We start from the raw sequence: 15,218 nt of genomic DNA, 5'->3' as shown, positions 1-15,218 counted from the left end.
GCTGGCATAACAGGAGATCCATCTGCAAAAAAATGAAACAAGACCCGTTCCTCACTCCATGCACAAAAACAAACTCAAAATGGATCAAGACCTAAATATAAAATCTAAAACGATAAAGATCATGGAAGAAAAAATAGGGACAACATTAGGAGCCCTAATACATGGCATAAATGGTATACAAAACATTATAAAGAATGCAGAAGAAAAGCTAGATAACTGGGAGCTTCTAAAAATCAAACACCTAAGCTCATCCAAAGACTTCACCAAAAGAGTAAAAAGATTACCTACAGACTGGGAAAAAGTTTTTAGCTGTGACATTTCTGATCAGCACCTGATCTCTAAAATCTACATGATACTGCAAAAACTCAACTACAGAAAGAAAAATAACCCAATTAAAAAATGGGCAAAAGATATGAATAGACACTTCACTAAAGAAGACATTCAGGTAGCTAACAGATATATGAGGAAATGTTCACGATTATTAGCCATTAGAGAAATGCAGATCAAAACTACAACGAGATTTCATCTCACGCCAACAAAGCTGGCATTAATCCAAAAAACACAAAAGAATAAATGTTGGAGAGGCTGTGGAGAGATTGGAACACTTATATGCTGCTGGTGGGAATGTCAAATGGTACAACCACTTTGGAAATCGATTTGGTGCTTCCTTAAAAAGCTAGAAATAGAACCAGCATATGATCCAGCAATCCCTCTCCTTGGAATATATCCTAGAGAAATAAGAGCCTTTACACAAACAGATATATGCACACCCATGTTCATTGCAGCACTGTTTACAATAGCAAAAAGATAGAAGCAACCAAGATGCCCATCAACAGATGAATGGATAAATAAATTACGGTATATTCACACAATGGAATACTACACATCGATAAAGAACAGTGAGGAATCTGTGAAACGTTTCATAACATGGAGGAACCTGGAAGGCATTATCCTGAGTGAAATTAGTTGCAGATGGACAAATGTTGTATAAGACCAATATTATAAGAAGTTGAGAAATAGTTTAAACTGAGAAGAAAACATTCTTTTGTGATTACGAGAGGGGGGAGGGAGGGAGGGTGGGAGGGGGTATTCACTAATTAGGTAGTAGATAAGAACTACTTTAGGTGAAGGGAAAGACAGCACACAGTACAGGGGAGGTCAGCGCAGTTGGACTAAACCAAAAGCAAAGAAGTTTCCTGAATAAACTGAATGCTTCGAAGGCCAGCGTAGCAGGGGCAGGGGTCTGGGGACCATGGTTTCAGGGGACACCTAAGTCAATTGGCATAATAAAATCTATTAAGAAAACATTCTGCTGCACCCCACTTTGAAGAGTGGCATCTGGGGTCTTAAACGCTAGCAAGCACCCATCTAAGATGCATCAATTGGTCTCAACCCACCTGGATCAAAGGAAAATGAAGAACACCAAGGACACAAGGTGATTACGAGCCCAAGAGACAGAAAGGGCCACATAAACAAGTGACTACATCATCCTGAGACCAGAAGAACTAGATAGTGCCTGGCTACAACCGATGACTGCCCTGACAGAGAACACAACAGAGAACCCCTGAGGGAGCAGGAGAGCAGTGGGATGCAGACCTCAAATTCTGTGAGAAGACCAGACTTAATGGTCTGACTGAAACTAGAAGGACCCCAGAGGTCATGATCCCCAGACCTTCTGTTAGCCCAAGACGGGAACCATTCCCAAAGCCAACTTTTCAGACAGGGATTTGACTGGGCAATGGGTTTGAGAGGGATGCTGGTGAGTAATGCACTTCTTGGATCAGGTGGACACTTGAGACTATGTTGGCATTCCCTGCCTGGAGGGAAGATGAGAGGGTGGAGGAAGTTAGAAGCTGGTGAAATGGACATGAAAAGAGAGAGTGGAGGGAGGGAGTGGGCTGTCTCATTAGGGGAAGAGTAATTGGGAGTGTGTAGCAAGGTGTATATGGGTTTTTGTGTGTGGCTTGATTTGTAAACTTCCACTTAAAGCACAATAAAAATTATATAAAAAAAAAAATGAGTTTGGCTCCTAACCAAAAGATCAGCAGTTCAAATCCAGAAGCCACTCCTCGGAAACCCTATAGGAGAGTTCTGCTCTGTCCTATATAGGGTCAGTATGAGTCAGAATTGACTTGACGGCAATGGGTTTGTTTTTTTTTTTTGGTTTTATAGTTGTTCCAAAATAAAATGCAGATATTGGATTTCAACATTGAGTATAAGTAGTCACATCACTGAGCATATGAACTGTTAAAAGAAATTACATGTGATATCATGTGGAGAGTGAAGGAATCAATTGAAGAAGGCTTTGAGCAGTAGGCATGATTTCGGAAGTTTATTTTGTTGAGTGAGGTCTCAGTAAACAGGTAAACGTAAAAACTTTTCAGGTTTAGATGTGGCATTACAAGATGGAAAAAAAAGAAATCCAGGATGGGAAAGGTGTCAAATACGTTTACGAAGCTGGAGCAAAAGGAGACTGTGACTAGATTTGCAGTGAGAGAACGAAAAAAATGTATACAGAATTAAGGAGACACAGGAGTTAGTCTTCTCTGTAAAGTAACTAATTAGCTCAGCCTTCTTTAATCCATGAAGATCCATAGGCTGAGGTGGCTTCTATCTCCCACAAAGAAGGATCTTGGCAAAGTCAGGCATTAACAGCTAGCTGGTTGTGTTTTAAAACCCCAGGAATTCTACCACTCTGAAAGGCCTCATCAACATTTTCCCAACACCAGTCCAGTTTCTTAGTGGGAAAGCCATGACCAAGAGAACAGATCGCTTGGCCAGAAGGGATCTTAGAGTTTGTTTGCTAGTGGTTACATGTTTGCCCTTTGGCGTCAGCCTTCCTTGTTACCGGTCCTGCTTCTGCGACTTACTGGGTGTGAATCTTTGAGCAAGTTATTTGGCTTCTCTGAGCTTCAATGTTCACGTTTACAAAAAAGGAATTACAATACTTCAGTAGATTTTACGAGGAATTAAGTGAGAGATTAAATGCCTTTAATGTGGTAAATTTTAAATAAGCGCTGGCCATTATTTGATTTAATTTCTTCACTGTATGGATACAGAGAATAATTATAACAATAACTCTAAACAATGCCTTTTTAGCTTTTTGTCTTTTAAAAGTACTTTCCCATATGTTTCCTATCTAATCCTATGGTGCCTGTGGAATGGGTGATTATTAGCACCATTTTATAGAGCAGGAAACTGAAGTACAGACAGGTGATGTAACCATCTGAGAACACACAATGAGAAAGGGGTTGGCTGCTCCAGGATTCTGATGCAGGTCTCGTTTCCCAGAAGTACCAGGCTGAAATATTAACGATAGCTAACATTTACCAAGAGTTTACTCTGGGTTAGCCACTGACCAGGCATTTACATGCATCATCTCGTTCAAGGCTCACAACAACTTCACGATGAAGTTGATATTCAAGTCTCCAACTCAAAAAAGTTAAAGTAATGTGCTCAGGGTTATTAAATTACTAAGTAGTAAAGCCAAGTTTGAGCCCAAGCAGTCTCATGTTTTATCGCTAAACTTAACTGTCTATAAATAGAAAACTATGCAGGAGTGGAGTGTCCAGAAAAGAATGTGATCGTTCAACAAATAGTTTGCAGCCTCTCTTTATCCAGCATTATGAGAGATATAGGAGGACAGGAAATAGTAACAATGCACCAAAGACTTCATGTATGAGCTATTGTGCTAGGCACTGTACATATATTATCTTAGCACCCTTAGAAGGTATATGGCATTACCCTCATGGACACTTAGGTTATTCTTTACTCCAAGTTACAAAGCTAATGACAGAGCTAAGACTTGAACCCAGGTCTACCTGAAAGCAAAGCTCTTGAGCATTCTCTGATGCTACAGACCTTTAAAGCATAAGGGACCTTAGCCATCATCTCAGCCAGCTCTCACCCTTATCTATAAGCAAACTGAGGGCCTAGGATTCCATGTTTTTCCTTACGGGCAGATAGAACCCACTTTGTCCAACCTCAACCCAAGTGACCTTTCTACCTCATCATGCAGTATAAACGTGGCCTCAGCCCCAAGGAGCTTATAGTCTAGTTGGAAAAACAAAAAAAAATCAGAAATCAACACAAGGTAACATACATTGGAGTCTGTGTCCTGTTCAGAAGAGACGTGTTTTCTGGAAGGTAAAGATACTGAGTCAGTGAGCACAATAAAGGTAGCTGGACAGAGAGGCTCTCTAATGTATGTTGTTGTTGTTGTTAGTTACAGTTGAGTCAGACTCATGGCAACCCTATGCACAGCTGAATGAAACTCTGCCCAGCCCTGTGCCATCCCCATTATCGATTGTGACTGGATACATAAAATTTTCATTGGCTGATTTTTGGAAGGATATCTCCAGCCCTTTCTTACTAGTCCACACTAGTCTGAAAGCTCCACTGAGACCTATTCAGCATCATAGCAACAGGAAAGGCTGCAATGAAAGATGGATGGTGCCTACACATGATGTATACTGGCTGGTAACTGAACCTGAGAGTCTCCTGCACGGAAGATGGGAATTCTACCACTGAACCACCACAGCCCCCTTTAATGCACATTAATACCAAACCAACCCCATTGCCTTCGAGTTGATTCCAACTCATAGCGACCCTATGGGACAGAGTAGAATTGCCCCACAGGGTTTCCAAGGAGCAGATGGTGGATTCGAACTGCTGGCCTTTTGTTTAGCAGCCAAATGCTTAACCACTGCACCACTAGGGATCCTTAATGTGCCTTAAATTCCCCTAAGTGCAGATTCCCAGAGTGGACTCAGAAAGTCTGAATTAGTATACCAGCAGTCTCAACTGCTCTGATTCTGAAGCATGCGATAAAATTTACTACTTTGAGAAACAGAAAATCTGAAATTACCTTTGAAAGTGGTTAAAAATAAGATTGGATGTGGATAATAAGAGCAGATTAAGGTGCATTTTGGAGATGAGGCAAAAACAGTTTACGTTTGATATAAGTAGGGAGATTTTGGAGAAGGCAAGTGAAGATGAGTGCTCTGTGAAGAATGGCTCGAACCAGGGAGAATATGGAATTGAGGAGTAACAGAAAGGCCTAAATGAGAGGAAGGAATGGATTTTAGAGGCATTTCAAATGGAAAACTCATAGGATTGACAGTTGGTCAGATGGAAGGAATAAAGAAGATGAATAGTAGGAGCATCTGGGTAGAGGAGAAGTAGGCTGGTCTGGCTGTGCATGTGCACACCTAGTGGTCACTAAAGCCCGATAAATGCTTTTTAAGTTGTACACCATGACAAAGTTAAAGATTCTTTATGAAAGGTGTAGTTATAAAAGACGCAAAGTGCTCCTTTCAGAGATTCCTACGTGAAGGAGGAGACCAAAACTCACATTCCTCATGGCGCCCTGAAAAAAATAAAAAAATAAAAGAACCCTCTTAAAGGAACAAGTTAGAAAATGTTTTGCTGATACTTGATCTCACCCAAACTAGGAGGCTCTTGGTTTGGCTCAGAAAAGGCTGATTATTTAACTCTTCTTCTTCAGCAGTTTTGTTCATACCTCTTCATTTTTGCCTAAAGAGAGAACTGAGAAACACTAATACTGGATATTCAGAAAACTGTTTTCCAAAAATCTTAAAATGTTTAACCAGCATTTTTAAAAGTCCTTTTTGCAGCTAAGGGAAAGACGAGGCACTAAAATTGGATATCAAGGATCCTGTTCTCCAATGCCTGATCCTGCCCCCAACTAAAAAAAAAAAATCAATAACAGTACAACTCTAATAATTTCATTTAAGCTGGATAAACCTCAAAAAACTGGGAATTTTGAATTGTTTTCTTTTTCTATCTAAGTAAGTCAGATCTTTGAAGTTTTTCCATTAACACTTGAAAAACAATTTTGGGACACTACAATCTATGTAATGTTCAAGATGCAATCTGAAATGAAAACCTGAGATTCAAAGGCTAACCAACTAATTGAGTGTATATGTATGTTTTCTTAACTAACGGCAGACTCCAACTGAGCACTCTAGAGACATTGAAAGGTTTGGGTCAAAAAAAGGGGGAGTGGATTTTAATTGAAAGATGAAGCCCAGTTCCTAGTAGGAGGCAAGCAAAAGTCAATGGATCAGTTTTGTTAATCTATGAACTTTGCACTTTTAAAAATTGGGCTTATATATAATCATTGATATAATCTGAGTTTTTCAACTTGAGAACTTCAGGCCCTAGGGGGGACAAAAAAAAAAAAATCTAGTTGCCTTATTTAGGTGATTTATTTCAGTAAAATTAATTTTATTTTTCAAAAAATATATATATTTCTTGAGAGTCCAATATGATCAAGGCACTAGGATTATTGAACATTTAGACTTTTATGAGATGATCTGGTTATCTGTATTCATAGTAATAGAATTTTGAGTATTTCTAATATAAAAACAATTGGCTTATTTGAAATACTTAACCATTTAGTTTAAATGGTGGTCATTGTCGTTTATTCATTCAATTTAAATTTTGAGTAAATTGAGCACCTACTACATGACAGCTCTTGCTAGGTGTTGAAGAGAGGATGATTGATAAATGTGGGAAAGTGGAATCATAAAGATGAACTCACAGCGTAGTGTGAGAGAACTACAAAAATAGCTAGAATTTAATGTGAGAAATTACACAACATATAGATATCAGATGCTATAGGTATACAGATATATGAAGGGGAAGTTGCATTCGAACACAGACTAAAAGAATAAATAAGAACTAGCCAGGTAACTGAAGGCACTAGTGAAAAACAAGGCTGCAGGAATTAATGGAACAGCAATTGAGTTGTTTCAACAAATGGATGCCGTTCTGGAAGCACTCACTCATCTATGCCAAGAAATTTGGGAGACAGTTACCTGACCAACCAACTAGAAGAAATGCATATGCATGCCCATTCCAAAGAAAGGTGGCCCGAAGGAATGCGGAAATTATGAAATAATATCATTAATATCACACACAAGTAAAATTTTGCTAAAGATCATTCAAAAATGGTAGCAGCAACACATCAACAGGAGAACTAAAATTCAAGGCAGGTTCAGAAAAGAATGGGGGCTGAGGGATATCATGGCTGATGTCAGATGGATCTTGGCTGAAAGCACAGAATACCAAAAAGATGTTTACCTGTGTTTTATTGACTACACAAAGGCATTTAACTGTGTAGATCACAAAAAAAATTATGAATAACATTGTGAAGGATGGGAATCCCAGAACACTTAATTGTGCTCATGTGGGACCTGTACATAGACCAAGAGGCAGTCATTTGAACAGAACAAGGGGATACTGCATAGTTTAAAATAAAAAAAAGATGTGTTTCAGGATTGTATCCTTTCACCATACTTGTTCAATTTGTATGCTGAGCAAATAATCTGAGAAGCTGGACTATACATGAAGAAGAACATGGCATCAGGATTGGAAGAAGACTCAGTAACAACCTGTACAATATGCAGATGCTTGTTGAAAGTGTGGAAACCCTGGCGGTGTAGTGGTTAAGTGCTACAACTGTTAACCAAGAGGTCAGCAGTTCAAATCCACCAGGCACTCCCTGGAAACTCTACAGGACAGTTCTGCTCTGTCCTATAGGGTCGCTATGAGTTGGAATCGACTTGACAGCAGTGGGTTTGGTTTTCTTGGGTTTTGTTGAAAGTGAATAGGACTTGAAGCAAGTACTGATGAAGATCAAAGACTACAGACTTCAACATGGATTACACCTCAACAAAGAAAACAAATATCCTCACAAAGGGACCAATAAGCAACATCATGATAAACGGAGAAAAGATTGAAGTTGTAAAGGATTTCATTTTACTTGGATCCACAATCAACACCCACGGAAACAGCAGCAGGGATCAAAACAGGTATTGCATTTAGCAAACCTACTGCAAAAGACTTCTTTAAAGGTCGAACTGCCAACATTTTGGTTAGCAGCTGAGCTCTTAACCACTGGAAAATGTGGAATATTTTCTAGGAAGCACTAAGAGCTCTACTGAGTGTGATTATGAATTTAGTGTGAGATCAAACATCTTGATAGTGTGTTTTTCTTCAACCATGGTGTGCAGACTATAAAAAAACTATAAAAAAAGATGTGGTTAATTAAAAAAAAAATTATTTTTTTATTTTTTTTTTATAGTTTAGTCAAGTGAGTATGATGTAGAAGTTGAGAAATGATAATTATAGGCCCTGAAACTTAATGTGGATGACAAGGGAAGCAAGGACATGAAGAGATAACGGAAGGTGAAAATGGTAGTAGGATCTTGGTGGAATTAAAGGATTGTTGCAGAAGATGTGCTGGAAACTAATGGATGGTCATCAAAGAGTGAGATGCATGAAATTGAAAAAATGGAGGGGTTGCATTTGTTGATAGTGATATCTTAACATGTCTAAAACTAAACCAAACAAACCTGTTGTCATCGAATCAATTCTAACTTATAGTGACCCTAAAACTGAGCTCCCAATATTTCCCCAACAGGATTTTCCAATAGCCTCCCTCACCTCAATAAATGCCAATTTCATTCTTCCAATTCTTTGGACTGAAAACCTTAGGATCACGCTTGATTTTTCTTTTTCTCTCCCACTCCATTCCAATAAATTAGCAAATCATTTGATTTCTACTTTCAAAATACAGCCTACATATAACTACTTCTCACTATCCCCACTGCCCTGGATTATTACATTATTCTGCCTGAACCTGTACTCGCCTTCTTTAGTCTGTTACCAACAGAGCAGACAGAGCAAGCCTTTCAAAGCACATCCTTCTGCTCAAAACCCTCTAATGGCTTCCCATCTATCGAGAGTATGAGCCAAAGTCCTCAGATGTTAAGAACTTAGCATCACCTGCAAGGCTATAAACAACCTGCTCCCTCATTATCTTTTTGCCCTTGTATCCTGTTTCTCTCTCCTCACCTGCCTCCTCAGACTTTTTGACTGCATCAGACTATCTCCCACCTCAGGGTCTTTGCCCTTGCTGTTTCTCCTGCAGACCCAGTGGTGGATTCCTACTGATAACTTTTCCGTTAGCAGCCAAGTGCATTTCCCAGATAGCCACACAGCTTGTTCCTCAGATTTTCAGGCCTTTACTCAGATATAACCTTCTCAGGGAGATCTTCTCTGGCTGCCCATCTAAAGTGCAACTCTGCTTCTGCAACACTCCATCCCCCTATTTTATCTTCCATGTTGACGCATCATCATTATACAATTATATTGATTATATAGCTCTTCCCACTTGTGTAAGCTTCACCGGTGCAGGAATTTTTGTCTTTTTTATTCATTTCTGTATCCCCAGCACCTAAAACAGTGTCTGGCTTATAGTCTTCACTCAGTAAATATTTGGTGAATAAATATAGGGATTAAGCAATAATTTTGTGCCAAGAACTATTCCAAACATACTATGTTTATGAGCTCTTTTAAACCTCGCAAAAGCCCTATGAAAGATAGGTATGTATTATTGCATCCATTTTATAGATGAGGAGATTAAAGCACAGATATTATGTTTATGAGCTCTTTCAAACCTCACAAAAGTCCTGTGAAGTATGTATGTATTATTATATCCATTTAACAGATGAGGAGATTAAGGCACAGAGAGTTTTCAGTAATTTTTCATAGCATACAGATAGTAATTCACAGAACTGGGATTTGTACCTACATAGAGTTCACTCTCTACACATACTGCTTTCTCAGTGCCATAAAGTCATCAATTTTCATTATTTTATTGTCTAATAAATCCTTCTCCACTCTTAGGTCACAAAGATATTTTCCATTTTAGACTAATAGTTTCATAGGCTCATTTTTCACTCCTTAGAATTTGTTCCATCTGGAATCCATTTTTGTTGATGATGTAAAGCAGAGATCTAGTTTTATTTTCTTCATGTAACTACCCAGTTTTCCCAGCATCATCAGCTAAATAGTATATCCTTCTCCCATGTATTTGAGGTACCATCTTTATCAGATACTAACTGTTCATGAGTACATACTTCCATCTATATGGTCTTATTATAGTCTGTTTTATTATTGTGGCTTTGCTGAATGTCTAATATCTGGTATATTAACCCATTTTTAGTAGTTAATTTTGACTTGACTGTTCCTTGACAAAAATATAAAGGCACAATTTATTATTGCTTTTCCCTCTCACTTTAGTTCTGCCCAAGACTACTGCCTACAATGTGTGCAGTCCCAATAAAGAGCCACCTACCAAGCACCTCATGATGAAGGCATTTTGTAACCATTGCCTCTACCCCATTCTCCAAAAACCAGCTTGCATTTTAGCTAGATCTGATAAAGAAAACCCTATTGAAATATTGTTGCTGTCACTGTGTGCCATTGAGTTGATTTTAACTCACAGTGATTCCATCTGACAGAGTAGAACTGCCCCCATAGGGTTTCCTAGGCTGTAATCTTTACAAGAGCAGGTCTCCAGGCCTTTTCTGCCACAGAGCCACTGATGGGGTCTTCCTGCTGACTTTTTTGTTAGCAGCCATGTCCTTAACCATTGCACCGCCAGGGCTCCTTACTGAAATATTAATGTGTACTAATATGTTACTGTTATTCCCTCAGTTATATAGTTCATATTAACTAAAGGATGTACACTAACCATATAATAACCTAATTGAGTAATTTATTTAGGAAATAGCAAGCATCATTATCTGATGTTAGAGTTCTCTGTATTAACATACAGGTTATTAACTGCCTTACTTACCCGCAGAGCCTCATAATAGATTCTCTTATCTCAAGGAAAAGTGTTTTCAGTATCTTTAAGTGTCAGGTAAGGCATCAAGACTATATACGGCCCTTCGTTCCTCTTATTTACCCAGGACTCCAGGAAGCGGAAGTGATGCTCATCTGTTGTATGAGTCATGGAAGAATATATCCCATAGCCACCGATGCCTTTTAGTTGAGGACAAGGTGAATAACAAAACGCAGCTAGAGATTCATATATTTCTAGGTTGCGTACAGTAGTATGTCACTAGCTTCGTATGGATGAATAGTTATCCTCAGGAGGAATTCAGGTCAGCTCCTGCACTGCAGAAGGCCCTGGAAGTCAGGGACTGTCAAATGGAAATCCTGACTATGGAAAATGTGATAGTGCCTAGGAATTCAAGGGCTGTGAGAAGTTGATCGCTGAAAAGTTCGTTATTTGAGGGATCCTTTTCCATGGCCTACCACTTCCTATATGTCATTATTCAGATAAAATGTGCAAATTGGCTAGCATATAACACTAAGTACATAAATGATTAATATCAAAGAGTTAGGAAACTGGTTTAAGAGAGGCACAGAGTACCAGTGGTGCTCACAGGGTGGTAAAGACATCCAATTAGTGAATCAGAAAATAACTCATAAATGTAAAAAAAAAAAAAAAAATTTTTTTTTTTTTTTGTGAAGGAGCATGTAATTTTGAACAACAGTTTGAAATTCAATGAATCAAGAGCTTGGAGTGGAAAAGCCTTCTAGTGAGAAAGAATGGCACGTCCAAAGGCCCAGAGAAGGAAAATTTTTGGTGTGCTGAGGAACAGCAGAGAAGAGCGTAGCGAGGTTGGAGAGGGAGAAATAAGGACAATGTGGGAAAAATAGAAAGCAGGCCACACAATAGGTAACCTGCTTTCGTAGATTCCCTATGTCCAAAGCTTCTCGATCTGTATGACAAGAAATGGCTTCCTTTCTTTTTCTCTCCATAAGCAGTTATGAATTTTTAATCTGTTCCTAAAAAGTGAATTGAAAATAAGCTACATTATTATGACTCTTTTTTTTTTAAATAATAATATCTAATGCTTATTGTAAGGAGCCCTGGTGGCACAGTGGTTAAGTGCTTGACTGCTAACCTAAAGGTCAGCAGTTCAAACACACCAGCCGCTCAGAGAGAGAAGGATACCGCAGTCTGCTTTTGTAAAGATTTACAGCCTTGGAAACCCTATGAAGCAGCTATATTCTATTCTATAGGGTCACAATGAGTCAGAATTTGACTCAACCATAATGGGTTTTGTTGGTGGGCTCATACTCATGGGGTAGGTATTGTGATAATGGATTATCTCATTTAAATAGCGCAACAACCCTCTGAAGCAAGTAGTGTTATTACTCTCACTTTACACCTGAGAAAACTGAAGATTAAAGATGTTAAACTTCCCCGAGGTCACACAACCAGTAAACAAGGAAGCCAGAATTCAAATACCAAATACAAAACCAAAGAAAAAAATTGTTCATGAGCGTTTAGACATCTGATCTCTATGGAGGATCTGAATTAGTCAATTTAATCAAATAGCCAATTTTACCATTTTTTTTTTTTAAAAAAAGGATCAACTGAAAATAAACATCTTATTTTGCTAGCCACCCAGAGGAATGTTGCCCCTCCCTTTCAATCACTGACAGCTTTCTGACAATCTTCACATTCAGAGTCAGTCTACATAATGCTGAAAAATTCCTGCCCAAAACCCAGAGGGCCCAAATGACCTTGAGGATCAGATAATCCCTTTACTAAATGCCATCATCAAAAAACATCACTTTTATCCTCAAAAACAAAATACCAGCATTGGAGGAAAATCCACCTTAAATGAAAACATGAAATTGATTGGAAGAAGATTTCTCTTGAAAATGTCATAACTTGGCAATGGTTTTACTTTTCTTTCACATGTGTAACAAAGAAAAATATTCGTGCATAGAGGTATGTTGTCTTACCTTCAAGTGTGTCCAGGGAAAGAGTCAGCTGAGTTTTTAAAAAAAACAGGAGTAATTCCATGTAAAATCCACATCATGGTAACAATGATCTTTAGTTTTAAGAAAGGTAGCCCATTTAAATGAATCCCTATATCCCATATGAGAACAGACGTAGCTGAAGGAAAAAATAAAGTGGAGCGGAGGCCTGTAATAAAATGCCATATCCCGATTCTCCAAAATCCACCCACATGGACTTTTTGAACTAAGCATTCACTACAAGAGCGTCTGAGGAAAATATTCACTATTAGAGAAGAAGTAGACAAAGAGATAAAACGTGGTACCAACTACCTTCTCCCATTCTCTATATTTCCCACCTTTGGTCCCAAAGGGGAATCTACCAAACCTCTTATTCTTTCCCAGAATGACAGAGTCTCCATAGTGCCTCTGAGAAAGTGATCCTGATAAATAAAATGCAATTAACCCTGAAAGCAGTAGTTTCATGGACAACACTTAAATTGTTTCCATGTGCCTTCTGCTATGAGCAGGATCAATCATCATGATTGGTGTATTATAATTTCCTCTGACTAAATTGATCTCTCTCCTTTGCTTTTTCCCCAAGGAACTCTACTTCCCAGAAAGGAGTTTTCCTTTCCTCCCTCTATTTTTTTGTTTTGTTTTCATATTAACTATAATGCTAAATTAACAACAGAACTCAGATTATCGTTTAACCAGGGGCAGGCAAAAAGTTACATTTCCATTCCTTTTTGATTAATTTCCAAGTCCAAGTTTTACAATAATAACATTCTCAGAATTAATGGAAAAGTCATTTAGAGTACAATGTGTACCAAGTCTTGTTTTTCAAAATAACTAATTTTATTTTTGTTGTTGTTATTTGGAAAACGGAAACCCTGGTGGTGTAGTGGTTAAGAGCTACGGCTGCTGACCAAAAGCTCGGCAGTTCAATTCCACTAGGCACTCCTTGGAAACCCTGTGGGGCAGTTCTACTCTGTGCTATAGACTCAGTGGCAATGGGTTTGTTTTGGTGAGAAAATACAGAGCAGAACATACACAAAATCAGCAATTTCTACATGTACAATTCAGTGACTTCGATTACATTCTTTGGGTCGTGCAACCAGTCTCGCCCTTCTTTTTGAGTTGTTCCTCCCCTATTAATACAAACTTACTGCCCCCTAAAGTTTCCTGTCTAATCTTTCAATTTGCTCTTGTCAATTCGATCCCATATAAATAGATCTCAATGTCTTGTTTTATTTTTAATGCAACCTTTTATGTTTTAGAGATGGATTTTTAAAAATAATTAAAAGTACACTTTAGAACCAGATGTATTTTTTAAATATATTGGGTATGTGAAATAGAAAAGGAAGAAGTATTATTTAAATTCCAGTTCTGAAGTGAGCCTTTCCTCCCAATTCATTGGGAAACTGGAGACTTGGTGGCCTCAGTTACATCATCTAGTTCTTGAGCCTATTCTCTGTGGCACCAATGGATTTTGCTTTTCTTTTATAATTTCCTTTAATAGGTTGTACATTGCTCAAGGGAAATGACCAAGTATCTATGTATTAAACAATATGTTATCAGTGCCCCAGAATCTCTTTAAATAAAGGTAACTATTTTTTATCTGTAAAGGAGAAATTTGAAAGTAGTAAGATTGCCACCCCTTTCTGAACTATATTTCCACTATTCCCTAAAATGCTAAATTGGCCATGTTATTCAAACTATGTTGAAGCACAAATGTGCATAAGAAGAGTCACTTTCTGTTGTTTCTTAAAAGTTTCCATAGAAGGGTCACTGAAGAAAAGACTGAAGAGTGAATATATACTCTGAGGTTGGAGGGCAACCCATCTCCAACGTGAAAGCTCTTGAAGTCTTGTGATAAAGCTTTAAAACGCATCCAAATTGTGCCAATTGCTGCCAAATATATCTGTTTGACTTGATATGAAAATTAAAGTGCTTATCTGGATTAAAACTGACACATTTGGTAACAACAACAAAAAAAAGCGGCTTGGTTATACCTTCTGACATTCCCTTGAAGACCTACTAAAACATGCTTACTTTTGAACCATTATCTTACTGTGTTTATTAGCTGTGAATATGTACATCAGCTAGTTTCAACTGATTCCTTTCTTTTCAATGGAAAGATTGGGTGGAGACAGAGATTCAGGGATAGGGAAAGAAGTCTGCAATGAGGGATGAAGTACCTCAAGTCTGGCAATGTGCTACTATGCCAATGCAGTTGTGGGTCTTGGAGGCAAAGGATGACACAAGAAAGAAATTGCTGGAAGGAGAGTTTGAAGGAAGCCAAAAAGAAGCTTACTTCACAATTTGTGTAAGGCTAAAAAATGATGCTGAATAGAAAATGCAGTGACTTGGTGATTTAGAAGACAAAAATGTTCTTGAAAAACAAGCAACTAAAACTTTTTCTAGCAATAAAAAACCTTCCATTCATTTGCACACTTTAAAGGTGTAAAACTAAAGAATTTTAGTTTCTCGTATGTTAAAAATGAATTTATATAGTAAATCTCACCTTATTAAGACATCTCCAATGATATGAGATTCCTTTCTGTAGAGTGTAGGCTGTA

Source organism: Elephas maximus, chromosome 4, assembly GCF_024166365.1.
Source record: "Elephas maximus indicus isolate mEleMax1 chromosome 4, mEleMax1 primary haplotype, whole genome shotgun sequence".
NCBI classification, from domain to species: domain Eukaryota; kingdom Metazoa; phylum Chordata; class Mammalia; order Proboscidea; family Elephantidae; genus Elephas; species Elephas maximus.
This window is presented reverse-complemented; position numbering follows the sequence as displayed.